The sequence below is a fragment of the Arvicanthis niloticus genome, chromosome 20 (genome assembly GCF_011762505.2).
Source record: "Arvicanthis niloticus isolate mArvNil1 chromosome 20, mArvNil1.pat.X, whole genome shotgun sequence".
NCBI classification, from domain to species: domain Eukaryota; kingdom Metazoa; phylum Chordata; class Mammalia; order Rodentia; family Muridae; genus Arvicanthis; species Arvicanthis niloticus.
In genome coordinates, this window is record NC_047677.1 from 46178944 (window position 1) to 46193857 (window position 14914).

General features: G+C 49.9%; 2 long non-coding RNA genes across 3 annotated transcripts; one reads left to right on the forward strand and one right to left on the reverse strand.

The window, feature by feature from the left end:
• Positions 1–294: 294 nt before the first annotated feature.
• Positions 295–2436, reverse strand: LOC143435201 (uncharacterized). 2 transcript variants are annotated; one of them, XR_013105289.1, is made up of 4 exons: positions 2298–2436; positions 1420–1543; positions 652–1234; positions 295–553 (listed from the first exon to the last, which is right to left on the reverse strand). It is a non-coding gene; the product is annotated as an uncharacterized LOC143435201 (long non-coding RNA). The 2 variants fall into 2 exon arrangements; XR_013105288.1 differs by having other exon boundaries at positions 295–1234.
• On the forward strand, positions 2394–6106 carry LOC143435202 (uncharacterized). Its single transcript, XR_013105290.1, has 2 exons — positions 2394–2742; positions 4131–6106. It is a non-coding gene; the product is annotated as an uncharacterized LOC143435202 (long non-coding RNA).
• The last annotated feature ends 8808 nt before the right edge of the window (positions 6107–14914 follow it).

Here is a 14914-nt window from a genome sequence, read left to right on the forward strand (position 1 = left end):
GTATAAAATGAAGTTTATTTTGGGGCATGAGAAGAGGAGTTGAGAAGGGAGTAGAGAAAGAGAGAGGGGACAGTGTGTGTGTGTGAGAGAGAGAGAGACAGAGAGACAGAGAGAGAGAGAGAGACAGAGAGAGAGGCAGAGAGACAGAGAGACAGAAACAGAGAGACAGAGACTGAGACTGAGGAGGAGAGGAGAAAGAGAAGAGGCCAGCTGGGAACAGGTCGGAGAGACGGGGGTGGGGGGTGAGGGGTGGGGGTTTGAGGTTGGGGGGGGAGGACAAACAGGGAATGAGAGAAAGAGAGAGGCCAGAGGGCGGGGGCGGTCAGAGAGAGCGAAAGAGGCCAACAGTCCTTTTATGGCAAGCCAGGCTCCTACCTGTAGTACCTGGCTGTTGCTAGGTAACTATTAGGCGGGGCCTGGAAGAAGTGCTAACCCTGAGCTCCTGCGAGATGGTAGCCAGGACTCCTGCGTCTCTTTAGAGATGCGGCTCTCTTCTCTTGAGCGGCCTGGGATGCATGTTCTAGAAGCAGGCCTTTGAGAACGCTGGTGAGGACTGGGGAAGGAAGGTGACACACAGAAGGGAGTATGGAAAGTGTTCTCAGGCTGTTAGGGTAACAGAAGGTCAAACTCTGGACAACTGAGGGTACACACCCGTAGCGATGCTCCAAGAACGAACTCGTGGGAGGAGAAGGCTGACTGCTTGCGAGAACACATGGAGAAAGAGGAAACTTGTAGCGGGTTTCCTCAAAACACGGAATTGTTCTTGGACCGGGATTTTGCGCCCTCCGCTCCCCCACAGGTGTGGCGGCTAGGAAGGAGCCTGCTTCAGATTGCTTGTCATTGCTTGCTGCTGTTATTTAGTTAAGTGTTTAGATTATCCTTTATGTGCTTCTATGGAAAAACAGAGGATTTGTGAGCGTCTGAATAGAGCTGGCAGTTGCATGAGAATCTACCTCATTTGTCAGCTCCATACTCCGGGGTCGCACCACCTCAACAGCGGTGACAAAGTTCCTGGGGACTGTAGCTACTCATGGGCCATCCATGCAGGGTTGTATTCAAGGGTATGTGTGTGTGTCCTTGTCACCTTGTGCTTGGGGCAGAGGGAGCCACTCCAGTTGAAACAGAGCCCCTGCCAGAGGCCCTCAGAATCCGGAAGCAAGCTAGCTGTAGGCGGAGCTCTGGTTGAAACTGAACCGATGGCCTCGGATTCCATGACTCATGTTTATTGAAACATCTGAAAATACAGACCACAACTTCATCGTGACCCTTTGTAAACATGTAACTGTTTTAGAAACTAGGTCACTAGCACTGACTGATTCACTGTCCCATCCGCGTCTAAATAAGCAAATAGCCAGCACCAGACAGAGGCTGGGCTTCTTGTGGACAGCTGGAGGAACACTATCTGTACCTTTTGCCCACCTTATCCTCTCCTGCATCTCCTGCGCCCTTCGTGTGTGCAGGATCGTGCAGAGACCAGAAGAGAGCATCCGGATCCCAGGAGGTGGAGTTACAGCTGCCCAGCATGGGTGCAGACTTGGGTCCTCTGCAAAAGCAGTTATGTGCTCTTAAACTGAGCCATCCCTACAATGACCAATTCAAGAATTCTTGTGCTTGCTGGCCAGTGGTGGCGCTCACCTTTAATCCCAGCACTTGGGAGGCAGAGGCTGGCAGATTTCTGAATTCAGGGCCAGCCTGGTCTACAGAGTGAGTTCCAGGACAGCCAGGGCTACACAGAGAAACCCTGTCTCGAAAAACAAAACAAAACAAAACAAAGAAAACAATTCTTGTACTTGTGAGTCACCTTTGACACCTTAGGAACAGACATATAATAAACTATGGCATTAAGTCCATCCCTTCAGACTGACAAAGGTTTGAAGTGACTATTGAAAATCAATGTGTCTGGCCGGGCGGCCGGTGGTGGCACACGCCTTTAATCCCAGCACTTGGGAGGCAGAGGCAGGCGGATTTCTGACTTCGAGGCCAGCCTGGTTTACAGAGTGAGTTCCAGGACAGCCAGGGCTACACAGAGAAACCCTGTCTCAAAAAAACAAACAAACAAACAAACAAAAAAAAAAAAAAAGAAAGAAAGAAAGAAAGAAAATCAATGTGTCTGAGCAGTACTAATGATAGCTAATATTACTATTAGCTAATATTGATGGAATACATGCTTTTGGTGTGTGTAGGGGCTCCCAAGCCTCTCTCCATGGACCACCATCCCCAGAGAAGCACCAGGAACATCCCACTTCCCACACAGGGGACATCTTTGTAGAATGTCCGTAAAACTAAATATGACTGACCAGAAAAGGATGGTCGGTGAAGCCTGTGAGGACCAAGCCATCGGGGTCCCGGATCAGAGTGACACAGGAAAGCCAAGGGCCGTGGTGGTAACTGGTAAACAAGGGTTCATCAGAACAGAGTGCAGAGCTCTGGAGGATCACATAGCAGAGAAGAGGAGGGCGGCCCCACGTCCAGCCCTGCTCAGGACGCCAGGAAGTAGGGACTCCCTGGGGACACCCCTGAGCTCTCCAGCTGTGCCAAACAGTGCTTCTGGTTTCCCTAGCTCTGGCCTCTGCCCAGACAACTCTAAGAGCTGGAAGCCAGCCAGCTGGAAATCCCCAGCCAGCAGGCCAGCAGGCAAACAACAAAGACAGGGGGCCTGGGGAATGTAGCTCTGGTGATAGAGGGCCTCCTTCCCAGCGCCACTTAAAGTAGGAATAGGTGCTCGGGCAGTAGAGGCAGGAGGTAAGTTCCAGATCTTTCTAGGGTACAGACCATCTGCAGGGTTCTGCCTAGGTTCGGGTGTGGGAGAGGACCTCCATTTCACAAAGCGACATTTGACTCCACTTGGAGTGTAAACAAGGAGCTGAGTGATGGAGTGACGCTGCACTTTGGCAGACTTGTACACAAAGCCATCTGCCTGGTACCACCCACAAGGAACAAACTGATAACTTAAAAATAGAAAGGGTCCCGCCCTGTCTATCAAAGCAAATTGGGACTTGGGACCGTAGGGTATGGGTGTGTCCCAGATGTGTCAGAGAAACAAGGTCTGAAGATGAGGGTGCAACTCCTCCCTCTGAACACCATAGAGGAAGGCAGTTAACACATAGGCCAAGGGACCCCAACAGGCAGAGAGTTCCCTAGTTCCCTGGCCTGAGCTAAGCTTGCTCCCCACTTGCTGACATGGCCTGGTCCAGGTGCCTCCCTAGTTTATATAAAGCTTGTTCTGCCCCCTTGCCTCCCCACCCTGCTCCACCTCCCCTCTGCAGCTTGACTGTGCTCCACCTTGTGTCACCTCCAGGGAGCACTTCCAGGGGAGCACCTCAGCACCTCCAGGGGAGCACTCCTTCCATCCTCCCTCCCCTGACACTTTTTTTGGGGGGTGAGGGTGGGCAGAACTATCTTAGTTTTCTTAAGATTTAGTTATTTCTGTGTTTGTGTCTGTGTGTCTGTGTGCCATGTATGTGTCAGTGTTGGTGGGGATTAGAGGAAAGCCTTGCACCCCCTGGCACTGGAGTGAAAGCTGACTGGGGGCTGAGAACGGAAGTCAGGTCCTCTGCAAGAGCAGCCAGTGCCCTCATTTCTCCACAGCCCTCCAACCCGCTGTCTGTCAGCTTCTCAGGGATGGCTTTGCCTTTCTGTGACCTACATATACATACACACACAGACCCATGCAGTAGGATGCAGTGTGTGGTCTGAGGATGAACATTAATTGTTAAGATTAGAGTAAGAGTTAGGTGTGGTGGCTCACACCTTGAATCCTAGAACTTGGGAGGCTGAGGCAGGAGAGATTTTGTGAGCTCAAGGCCAGCCTGGGCTACATAGTGAGTTCCAGGACAGCCAGGGCTACATGGTGAGTTCTAGGCCCTATTTTTTTTTTTTCTTTTCTTTTTATGTAATAAGGGTGAAGATGGCTCTAGGGGGAAAAGTGCTTACCACGAAGCCTGAAGACATGAGTTCAATCCCAGGAGGGGAGAGAGAGGACTCACAAAAGTCTTCTGACCTCCAGACACTGTGGCCTGAGCCACAGGGAGACAGGATTACCCCGCAAATCAATGCTGATAAACTGCTAAGCTTGTGGATTCGTTATTAGCCAATGGAGAGACACAGAGGTGTTTGTTCATCTGTTTCAGACATACACCTTTGGCAGGCGGCAGGTTCAGGTCTAACCTGGGCTACCTGAGATCCCATCTCAAAAAGAAAAAGAAGGCTGGAGAGATGGCTCCTTGGTGGAAGCACGCGCTACTCTCGAGGACCCGCGTCCCAAGCACCTACACCGGGCAGCTCACGAGCCTGTAACTCCAGCTGCAGGGCACGCACCCTGTCTGGCCTCCAAAGATGCCTGCACTGATGATTCGTGTGCGCGCGCGCACACACACACACACACACACACACACGTGTTTACACACATAGAAAATTAAAATGGTTAAAAAAAAACACAACAATCTTTAACATTAGAAAGACAAATAAAAGCATCTTCCAGGGACAGAGGATACACAGTGGAGAAGAATTTTTCAGAGAGAGAAAGAACTGTCACAGGGGTGGTGTGGGGTGAACCATGGTGGGGGTGGGATGGGGAGTTTAGCTATGGGGAGTCCATGTCTGGCTTCTGATGTAACAAGTCAGGGAGGTTCTGGAGAGTAGACACCTGCCATTGGCTGTGCCCTCCGAGCACTGGGCTTCTGCCAGGAATTTACAAGCATCGTCTAATCTGTTTATCTTGGAAAGTACCTTGATGCTGGACAGGGTTCTTTAAATGAATGGTGTCACCGCAGCTCGTGACAAACCCGTGTGACCTCAATACATGGCTGTTGTTACTGTCCTCATTTTACAGATGGGTGACCAAGACATGGGCAGTAACTCATATCCTTGACAGCTGACCAGGCATGTTCCTCATTTATTTATTTATTTATTTATTTATTTATTTATTTATTTATTTATGTGTGTGTGAGAGAGAGAGAGAGAGAGACAGACAGACAGACACAAAACTTTCTGGGCTCTGGAAATTTCTAGAGTCTGGTCCCTGGGGTGTCACCACAAGTGTACACACAGAGAAGCGCATGAGAGAGCTTCACACTGGCCAATGCTCAAATTATGCTGTAAAAACCACTAAACATAGAGCTGGGTATGGTTTCTCAGGCCATATAATTCCAACATCTGGGCGACTGAGGCAGGAGAGTTGCAGTCCAAGGCTAGCCTAGGTTACAAGACCTTATCTCAGAAAAAGGTGGGGGGGGGGTGGGGCTGACGAGATGGCTCAGAGAGCAGAGGCATTTGCGGACAAGTGCGGAAACCAGAGTTCAGTCCTTAGGACCCACAAGATAGAAGAGAACCAACCCCTGCAAGTTGTCAGCAATTTCCAGCAGGTGGGAGGAACAAACTTTCTTCCATGGACCTCTTCTTCCAAACACAAGAGAGCTATCACCAACCTTATTTATTTTAGAAGATCTCATTTAATTTTTAAAATAAATGTGTGCGTGGATGTGCACACGGGTGCAGTGTCTGCAGAAGCCAGTAGAGGGCGCACTAGATTCTGAAGCTGGAGTTACAGACAGTTGTGGGAACATTGGGTGCTGGGAAGCAAGCTTTCCTGATCTGCAAAATCAGGAAACACTCAGCTGAGGAGCCACCTCTCCCGCCCGTTATTTACTTATTTAGAGACAGCAACTCTGTATGTAGACTTGGCTGGCCTAGCATTCATTGTGTAGGCCAGACTGGCCTCAAACTTGCAGCAATCCTGTTTCTGCCTCCCGAGGGCTGAACTTAGATGCAAGCACTACGGTAACCAGCTTCTTTATTTTTGAGTGTGTATATGAGTGTAATGCGCATATGTGTGTGGCCTGGGTGTATATTTGCACATGGTACCTGGGTTTGCATGTGTGGGTGTCCCGCACATGCAGGTACACATTCATGCGTGTGCCCGTGCATGCATGTGGAGGTATGGAGGTCTAAGGTTAGGCCTTGGGTGTCACTCTCCACCTTATACCTGAGGCAGAGCTCCCACATAACCTAGACCTTGCTAGCCAGCTCTGTAGTGAGAATTCTGGAATTTTGATTTCTTTGAAAAAAAAAAAAACACAGAATAAATATAAGAATGTGCTTTCATTAATCCTGGGTGTGGGAATGTGGGGCGGCTTCAGACTGTCCGCAGCAGCTGACAGTGATTTGCCTCGTGCTCTCGAAAAGGCGTGGCTTTGCCAGCTGCAGATAGTTTCTGTGATTGTGTGACATTTGGAATTCTGGGAATTTTTCAGAGGGTGTGTAATTGCTAGTGTCCCCGAGATTTGGGGTTAGTGGTTGTCCAGTCATTGTTGGGCAGGGTGGGGAGGTGTTGGGAACCGCACTAGTCCCACGTTCGGGCGGCCAAAAAATGTTGGGACCTAAGCTCAAGTCCCTGTTCGGGCACCAAAAATGTCTCGGTCTGAGCAAAATGTTGAGGCCTGGGCTGCCCTGTGTTTGGGTGGCCACTGTATCCCGGTCCAAGCTGCTGCTCCAGTCTGAGGGTCGGGGTTCAGCAAGAGAGAGAGAGTGAGGCCGGACTCGAAGAATGGAGACCAGACAGAGTGTGATTCAGTCCCGTTTATTCTTCAGTCTCTCTTCCTCTAAGTGTCTCCTAAAAGTGTCTGATTCTCTACCTTCTGCCTCTGCCTTTTATGTCTCACTTCTAAACCACGCCTTTTGGTCACACCTTTAATCATGCCCTTAGGTCTTGTCTCTAAATCTCTCTACACTTCTAAGTCACACCCTTAAATTACACACCTTTAATCTCACACACCTTTAATCTCACACACCTTTAATCTCACATACCTTTAATCTAACACACCCGAGGTATCTAAACCAAGATGTTATCGGAGTGTGCTCAGCTGTTGTAGGCTATTGTAATCCAAGTCTCATGTCAGGGTATACGGCTCAAGATGGCTGCAAGGATGATAGTCGCTTTCTGCTACAAGTCGGCCCCAACAGGGAGGGTTGGTTGTGGTTTATTAGTAGTTGTGCCCAAAGAAGAAACAAAAGGAAAGAGTTAGATTCAAGATTAGAGTTAGATTCAAGGATTCTCCCTCTCCCTCTCCCTCTCCCCCTCCCCCTCCCCCTCCCCTCCTTCTCCTTTCTCTCCTATCAGTGATTGGGCGTGAAACTGGGAGGATATAAAGGGTAGGAATAAAAAGGACCCATAAAACCAGCTGCACAGCTGACCCCAGGACCTAGCTCTCCTCCCTCTATTCTTGGATTCCAGGAGCCCCGCCCCCACCATGCCTACTGGGCTTTGATGTGAGCAATTGCCTTAGTCTGGGTTTTACTGTTGTGCACAGACACCATAATCAAGGCAACTTTTATAGGGACAACATTTAATTGGGGCAGGCTTACAGGCTCAAAGGTTCAGACCATTAGCATCCAAGTGGCAGCATCCGGCAGGCATGGTGCAGGAGGAGCTGAAAGTTTTGCATCTTCAGCTGAAGGCTGCTAGGAGCAAACTGACTTCCAGGCAGCTTGGATGGATGAGGGTCCTAAAGCACACACCAAGTGACACAAGGCCACACCCACTCCAACAAGGCCACACCCACTCCAACAAGGCCACACCTCCTAATAGGGCCACTCCCTGGGCCAAGCATTGTCAAATCATCACAGCAATTTAGATCTGATTTCCAGTCCTCATTTTTGTGTGACAAAGTGTTTTTACCCATGAACCTTCTCTCTAGCTCCTCTAGAACGTTCTGGTTTTTGTTGTTGTTGTTGTTTTGGTTTTTAGAGACAGGGTTTCTCTGTGTAGTCCTGGCTGTCCTGGAACTCACTCTGTAGACCAGGCTGGCCTCGAACTCAGAAATCCGCCTGCCTCTGCCTCCCAAGTGCTGGGATTAAAGGCGTGCGCCACTACTGCCCAGCCTCTAGAACGTTCTTAACCCTGCTGTCCCTACCGTGTTTTGGGTTTTTCTTGTAGGAAGCCATGTTGATGCTGGGTGGCCCATCTGTGTCAAGGATCCTAGAGGTAACAGCCAGGTTAGTCAGCTTTCACAACCATGTGGGTAGCCTGAGGTATCAGGAAAAAACGGCATAGCCTGGCTTATGGTTTTGGACTTTGGGTCTGTGGTTATGCAGAACTGTCGCTCTCGGGTCTCAGGTGGTGGGCAGTATGCCATGACTCCCCAGTGCTAGGCGACCAAAAAAAAAAAAAACCAGTCACCTAATACTGAGGTGTGAAAAAGGAGGAGGAAGAGGAAGGTACTGAGTCCAGCAGTCCTCTCTGACAGCACACTGCCAATGACCCTTGACCCGCATTAGGCCCCGCCCCTAACAACTTCCAGTAATGCCAGAGAACCAAACCACAGCCCAGCCTGTCTTGGCTTGTCTCCAGTCCCTCACCTCCGTGATTGTCCTGGCTTTTTACTCAAACGGTCTCTCAGAAACTCTTTGAAAGTGCACATCGATACTAGCTAGCAATGTGGAAGTCCCCTTGGTCTGGGCTGCGCACACCACCCATAAAAGTGCAGTTGGCAGCCTGAGACCCAGACCCGAACAAACTGTGCTCCACCCCCACCGCCTTCCGACTCCTGATGCTAGCCTCCAATCAGATCAGCTTATAGTGGAGGACGGGAGGCGGGAATATTTTTTGATTGATGATTGATGTAAGAGGTGCTACCCCCGGGCCAGTGGTCCTGGGTTACATAGGAAAGCCGACTGAGCAAGCCAGTAAGCGTCATCCCTCTGTGGCCTCTGTAGGAGGCCAGGAAATGGGAGTGGGGATCCTTAGAGTCCCAAGCGTCTCTTCAAGGAGAGGCTTGCAGTTTAGAGCCACCTCCAGCAGGAGGCGCACAGCCCCTTTGTGTTGGTATAGTGGCCTGTTCTGCTTCTGTGGGCCAAGCTCTGCAGCAGGGCTTCCAGGCCCTGGAGGGTCGGCTCAGTGACCGGAAGCTTACTGGGTAAGTCGAGAGACAGACGCATGTCAGAAACTTCTGTGGTCTCTGTCGGCATATGAAGCTGACGAGAAACTTCAAGAAACGACAAGTTCATTTATGTAATGAATATTTCTTGTGCATCCATCATATACTCGGCATTGTTCTAGACGGTGAGGGCACAGAGGACATCCACCACCCGGGAGGCTGAGGCAAGAGGCTCAAAGGTTTCAGGCCAGCCTGTGCTACATATGGAGTTCCTGCTTCAAAACAACAACAGCAAAGAGAAACAGGAAGAAAGAGAAAGTGGGGACCAGAGAGGCCACCAGGAAGGAACGAATAATCAAGTTCAGGCTGTAACTGAAGCAATAGAGCGCTAAGAAGGAAGTCCGTGGTGATGTGTGATGCCAGTGCCCTAAGAGGCTTGAAGCTCTGTAAAATGCCACCAGCAGCAACTCTTCCTGCATCCTCTGTCTCCTTCCACTTGGCCTGTGATTCCCCCACAGGTGACAGATGCTTTTTTTTTTTTTTTTTTTTTTTTTTTTTTGGTTTTTCAAGACAGGGTTTCTCTGTGTAGCCCTGGCTGTCCTGGAACTCACTCTGTAGACCAGGCTGGCCTCGACTCAGAAATCTGCCTGCCTCTGCCTCCCAAGTGCTGGGATTAAAGGCATGCGCCACCACTGCCCGGTGACAGATGCTATTGTTCGTTTCCATAGCAACCAGTCAAATGTGGTCCTGTTGGGTGTGCACTGTGGTCAGAAAAGCTGGGGAGATGAGACCATTGTCCATGGCCACGTCTCCCCTTCCCTTCCCAGTGGGAAGTCACAAGCTAGTAGACCGAGATCATAAAGCATCTTGAACGGTGGTCCTGCAGATCTAGACCTGTAAAAACAGCACTTGAGAGACGAGACGGCAGCAGGTGGGTTGCATATTTAAAGCCATCCTGGGCTACATACCGAGAGAGTTTCAAGAACTCGGGCAGAGCCGGGCGGTGGTGGCGCACGCCTTTAATCCCAGCACTTGGGAGGCAGAGACAGGCGGATTTCTGACTTCGAGGCCAGCCTGCTCTACAGAGTGAGTTCCAGGATCCAGGACAGCCAGGACTAAACAGAGAAACCCTGTCTCAAAAAACCAAAAAAAAAAAAAAAAAAAAAGAGCTCGGGCAGGGTGTATAACTCACCAGGCCCTTGTCTGTCTCCTGCACAGCACACAGATGAATAGACAAAGGCAGTTTCTCATCTCATTAACCCCACTGATGTTCCAGTTGAGGAAACACAGAGCTGGGGGATGGAGCACCTGGAAAGTCCCCTGGCTTCTGTTGTGACCCTTGAAATCCCAGCAGTCCTGAGCAAGAAGCCATTTCCCAGTAAGGCCAAGTTCAGGTTCTCAGGCCGGGGTAGCTTTGGGTACCCGTCAGAGCTCCGGGGTGGAGGGTTGTTGTGACTGGCACGAGGCGTATGAATCACCAGAAAGCCTCTGAGGTACCTGACTAGCTGATCAGCCCCCCTCAAGTCCCCAGCATCAGGGGTTCCCCAGATAAGGGGAAGATCAGAGCCACCACTGGAGCTCCAGGGGTCCAGTATTCTACAGTCACCCAGGACCCTTGCAAACTTTAGAACAAACCATGACCACCCCAGTGTCTTTGAACTCCAAAAGCGATTTGCGTTAAGGTTACATTTTCATGGCAGATGGTGACTCACAGACTCATGTCTTATCAGTCACACAATGAGAGAAAGGACTTTGCCAACAGGTCTGACCTGAGCCAGGGCAGGAGGTCCCTAGTGAAACGGAGAAATGGGCTGGATATGTGGCTCAGTTGGTAGCATTCTTACTTAGTGCTCAAGGGCCAGGCGTAGAGATATAAATCTGCCATCCTAGCATTCTGAGACTCGGAGGCAGAAGGATCACCAGGGTCAAGGAAATCCCCAGTTACAAGGCAGGTTTCAGGCTAGCCTAGGCTAGCCTTTTACTTTGAGCAGGAAGGTATGCTGATATGCTCATTTGTCCACTCTACTCCTCAGACAGGGAGACACCACACCAGAACCCCCCACTTCCAGGCTGCCACCTCAAGGCCACATCAGCTGAAGCCAGGCAGCTACTGTTGAACCCAGCACATGCTGTCTCTAAACCTCCTGAAGTTCATTCAGGGCTGGTCAGCCAGCAGGTGGGGGAAGAGACCCTCTGAGGACTGAGTGGCTCCATCATCTCTGCCCATCCTTGTGACCAGAAGTCGGCATGTGACACACCAAGGGCCTTCCCTCTGAGTGAACTTACTACCTCTATGGACGCTACCCTCTTCACCCAGCTTGGAGGTCTTCTGTGGCTTGCTTGAGTTCCCTCTGGCTTCTGGTAGATTCTAACAGGCACTATGCTGGCCAAAGTCTCATCCTTAATTTATCCTTAATGGCTCCCACAGGTTGGCCACACTCCTTTCATTAAGACTCAGTTTGGGGCTGGTGAGATGGCTCAGTGGTTAAGAGCACTGACTGCTCTTCCAGAGGTCATGAGTTCAGATCCCAGCATCTGCATGGTGACTCACAACCATCCGTAATGAGATCTGATGCCCTCTTACGGGGTGTCTGAAGACAGCTACAGTGTACTCACATATAATCAATAAAAAACCTTTGGGCCGGAGTGAATGAGGTCGGAGAGGGAGAAGGGAAGGAGAAAAAAAGACTCAGTTTCTCCTGTCTACTGTTCCAGCTACACAATCTTTCCAAGTTTCTTCTGACCTGGACCATTTAGGGGTTATGCCAGCCCCTGCTGTCACAGCCCTAAGGATTTGCAATATTGCTGGTCACTTCTCCACACCTATACTTACGGCGTTTTAAACATACTTGTTAATAGAGTCTCTCAATGACCTACATGAAAGGGCCACCTCTTTCCTGCTGTGACCCACACAAGGAGGTTGGGAATGCAGGCCCTGGCCTGGGTAGCCCACACTGAGGACACGGATTCTGGAGGTAGCCAGTGTCCCTGTCCACCTGCTCTCTGCTTTACTAGTCTTTCTTCTGGGCAGCTTGTATGACCCCTGGCCTCAGTTTCCAGCTGTTTCAGGCTCCCATGTGTGTTATGAGCGGCCTGCACACTAAGAATCTATTTAACTGACAGAGGCAAATACTGTCTCCGCTTCTCTGAGCTTTCTGGCTGCCCATCTGTGGTCTCCAAAACAGATTTCTTCTCCCTCTGGGACCAGGAAAGAGCTCGTCTGTGGCCTGCAGCCTGACACACATGTCCCTCAACTTCCCATCCAAACCGCTCCATCCTCAGCTCTGCCTTTTCACAATTCTCTGTGCTAAATTAACCTAAGATAGTGCTTTGACGTGTGGCAATGAACCGGCTCCCTCACACTTAACTTGGGCACAGCAAACTCTTTAAACACCGGGCCATCTCTCCAGTCCTAGTCCAGAGGGATTTTTTTTTTTCCCCTAAGGGGGGCTGATGGTGGCTGCCCTCTGAGGTCTGGTTTCCTCTTCCAGTCAGTGAGCCAATCCCAGTGACCAATCCCTGCAATTTAGCAGACAGATCTTGTGTAAATTGGCTGGGCTTGGAAGCGGGGAGGGGTCTCTCCTGTACCATGGAGAGGGAGGGCTCTACTCTCTGATGAACAGGTAATGTGTGTTTATTCCCACTATTGCCTGGTGCTTTTCAAGTTCCCTCCCAAGCCCTTTCTCCCAGTCAGTACTGTAACTAGTAGTTTCCCAGAAGGAGAGAGGTGCCCTCTGCCTGGGATGTTCAGAGCTGCCTTGAAACTCAGGTTTAACTGGGAAGAGTCAGGTCATTCCAGTCATGATTAAAGTTTCTTCCTGGCCGAGGCTAAAGGCTCGGCCTTCTAATGAGTTTTATCTCTAATCCATAGATCAAGAGTTAAAGAGTTGGGTGTGCTGGCTCACACCTGTAATCCCAGCACTCCTGAGGCCGAGACGGAAGGATCTCGCTGCCAATCTGAGACTCTGTTTCAAAACAACAAGAGTTTATGGTATCTATGTAATACATTGTGTGATACAATTGAAAAACAAAGCTCCACTCAGTACCTGCACAGACACAGGAAAAGCCCCTTTAGTTGATTCTTTTGTTTGTCTGTGTCAGGGCATGCCACAAGTGTACTCAGAATAAAGACTTCTCTTTAACCGGGTACCACAAGGGAAGGGTCTAGGACTCCCTCTGTCACATTAGATGCATCAGGCCAGCCGATGCTGTGACGGTTGGCTGAGTGCTTGCTCACCGTGCACTAAGCCCTGGGCTCCATCCTCAGCACCAAATCACATCACATGCAGTAGCTTCCATCTCTGCTTTCAGAAGGTGGGGATGAAGAGTTAAGAGACTGCAGATGTGACTGCACCATGATTTGGTTAAGGTTTTTTGTTTTTTTGCTTTTTTGGTTTGGTTTTTTGTTTGATTTTTTTGTTTGTTTGTTTGTTTTAATGTAGATAAGAGAGAAAAAGAGACCAGCCACAGGCATCTGGACGAGTCCAGGGCACAGAGAAAAAGAAGTAGACGGAACATGGCCAGCAGAGTAGACATGGGCCAGGGAGGCGAGGTGGGGAAATGGGAGAGCAGACCGGAGCATAGCGAGAGAGGGGAGAATAAGGGAGAATAAGTGTTAGGATTAGCAGAGAACAGTGGGTGAGAAGCTGGGGGTGGGGAGGGCCAGGAATCTAGGGAAATGTATAGCAAGTCCTGAAAGAAGGACTGAAGGAACCTGGAGGTCACATGGGCAGGTATGGGTCACTTGTCAATGGAGCCATAAGTCCCTTCTGCCAGAGTAAAGGCTCCTGCGGAGCGCTGAGTAAGGGCTTTTATGCATCTGCCAGAAATCCGCCTATAGTCCAGGGAGAGCTCATTTCTTGATATTTGAACAGCCTGAGAACTAGCAGTCAAAAGTTCAAGGCTATCCTCTGCTATACTGTGAGTTGAGGCCAGCCTGGGCTTTCAGAGACCTTGTTTCTAAATAAATAATAAATAAATAAAAATAAATAAATGGTAAGCTGGCCTCCTCAAACCAACCTGGGCTATTAGAGCCCTTGTAAAATAAATAAATAAATAAATAAATAAATAAATAAATAAATAAATAAATAAATAAATAAATAAATGGTGAGCCGGTCTCCTCAAGTCAACCCGGAGCCTGCAGAGCCTTCCCTTCTGCTCTCTAAGACTCGACAAGGCCAGCCTGGCCCACCAGGGTTAGTCAGTGAACTTCGAGAACCGGCAGCTAGTTAAAATATTATTGGGAAATCTGTGAGTAGCTGAGTCACTGCTGCCTCGTGCTGTTTTCCCGGGAGCTTCCATTCCACTTATCTCACAGGGAGATAAGCTCCCTCGGACTGGAATCAACCCGCTTAGTTGCTGGAAGTGGACGGGGTTCTGGTTAATCCCACGGGAAGGAGTAAGGGCTGACAAAGTCACGGGGTGAATTAGACAGGTTCCAGATAGGGTTCCAGAATGAGGCAGGGTGGCTCGCCATAGTTGTGCTGTAGACAGTGGGGTGCCACTGGGACCCGTGTCCCTGGCTCGTGGCTGAGAATAAAGGACTTCTCTTTAACCGTGTTCGTTCCTGCAGGAAAATGCTCCCCGACTGATCTCTTCCCTTGAAAACAGGGCCAGGGATACCCCCTGCCAGATCCCACATCACCCTGAAACTCCCAGCTGCAAAGGATTTGGAAAATGAAGTCCTTGGATCTCCTTGGGGAGGGGAGGGGGGCTTGACAGAAGCAGAGTGGATTTATCAGAGGCTACAGCTCAGTTCATAGACCACGTAAGTTTCACGGAGCCCTGGGTTCTATGACCAGCATCCTATAAACCGAACACAGCCTGCGCACCTGCAGTCTCAGCACTCCAGATGTGGAGGCAGGAGGATCAGGAGCACAAGGTCATCCTCAACAGAGGGCCAGCCTGGGCTTCTTGTCAAAACAGCAAAACAAACAAACAAAATTTTACTTTTGACAGCATTTCTGTGAGCAGACTTTTTTGACTTTGGCTAGTTAAATCTGTCCTTCACTCCTTGGCTAGGACGGCAAATGCTTTCCCCA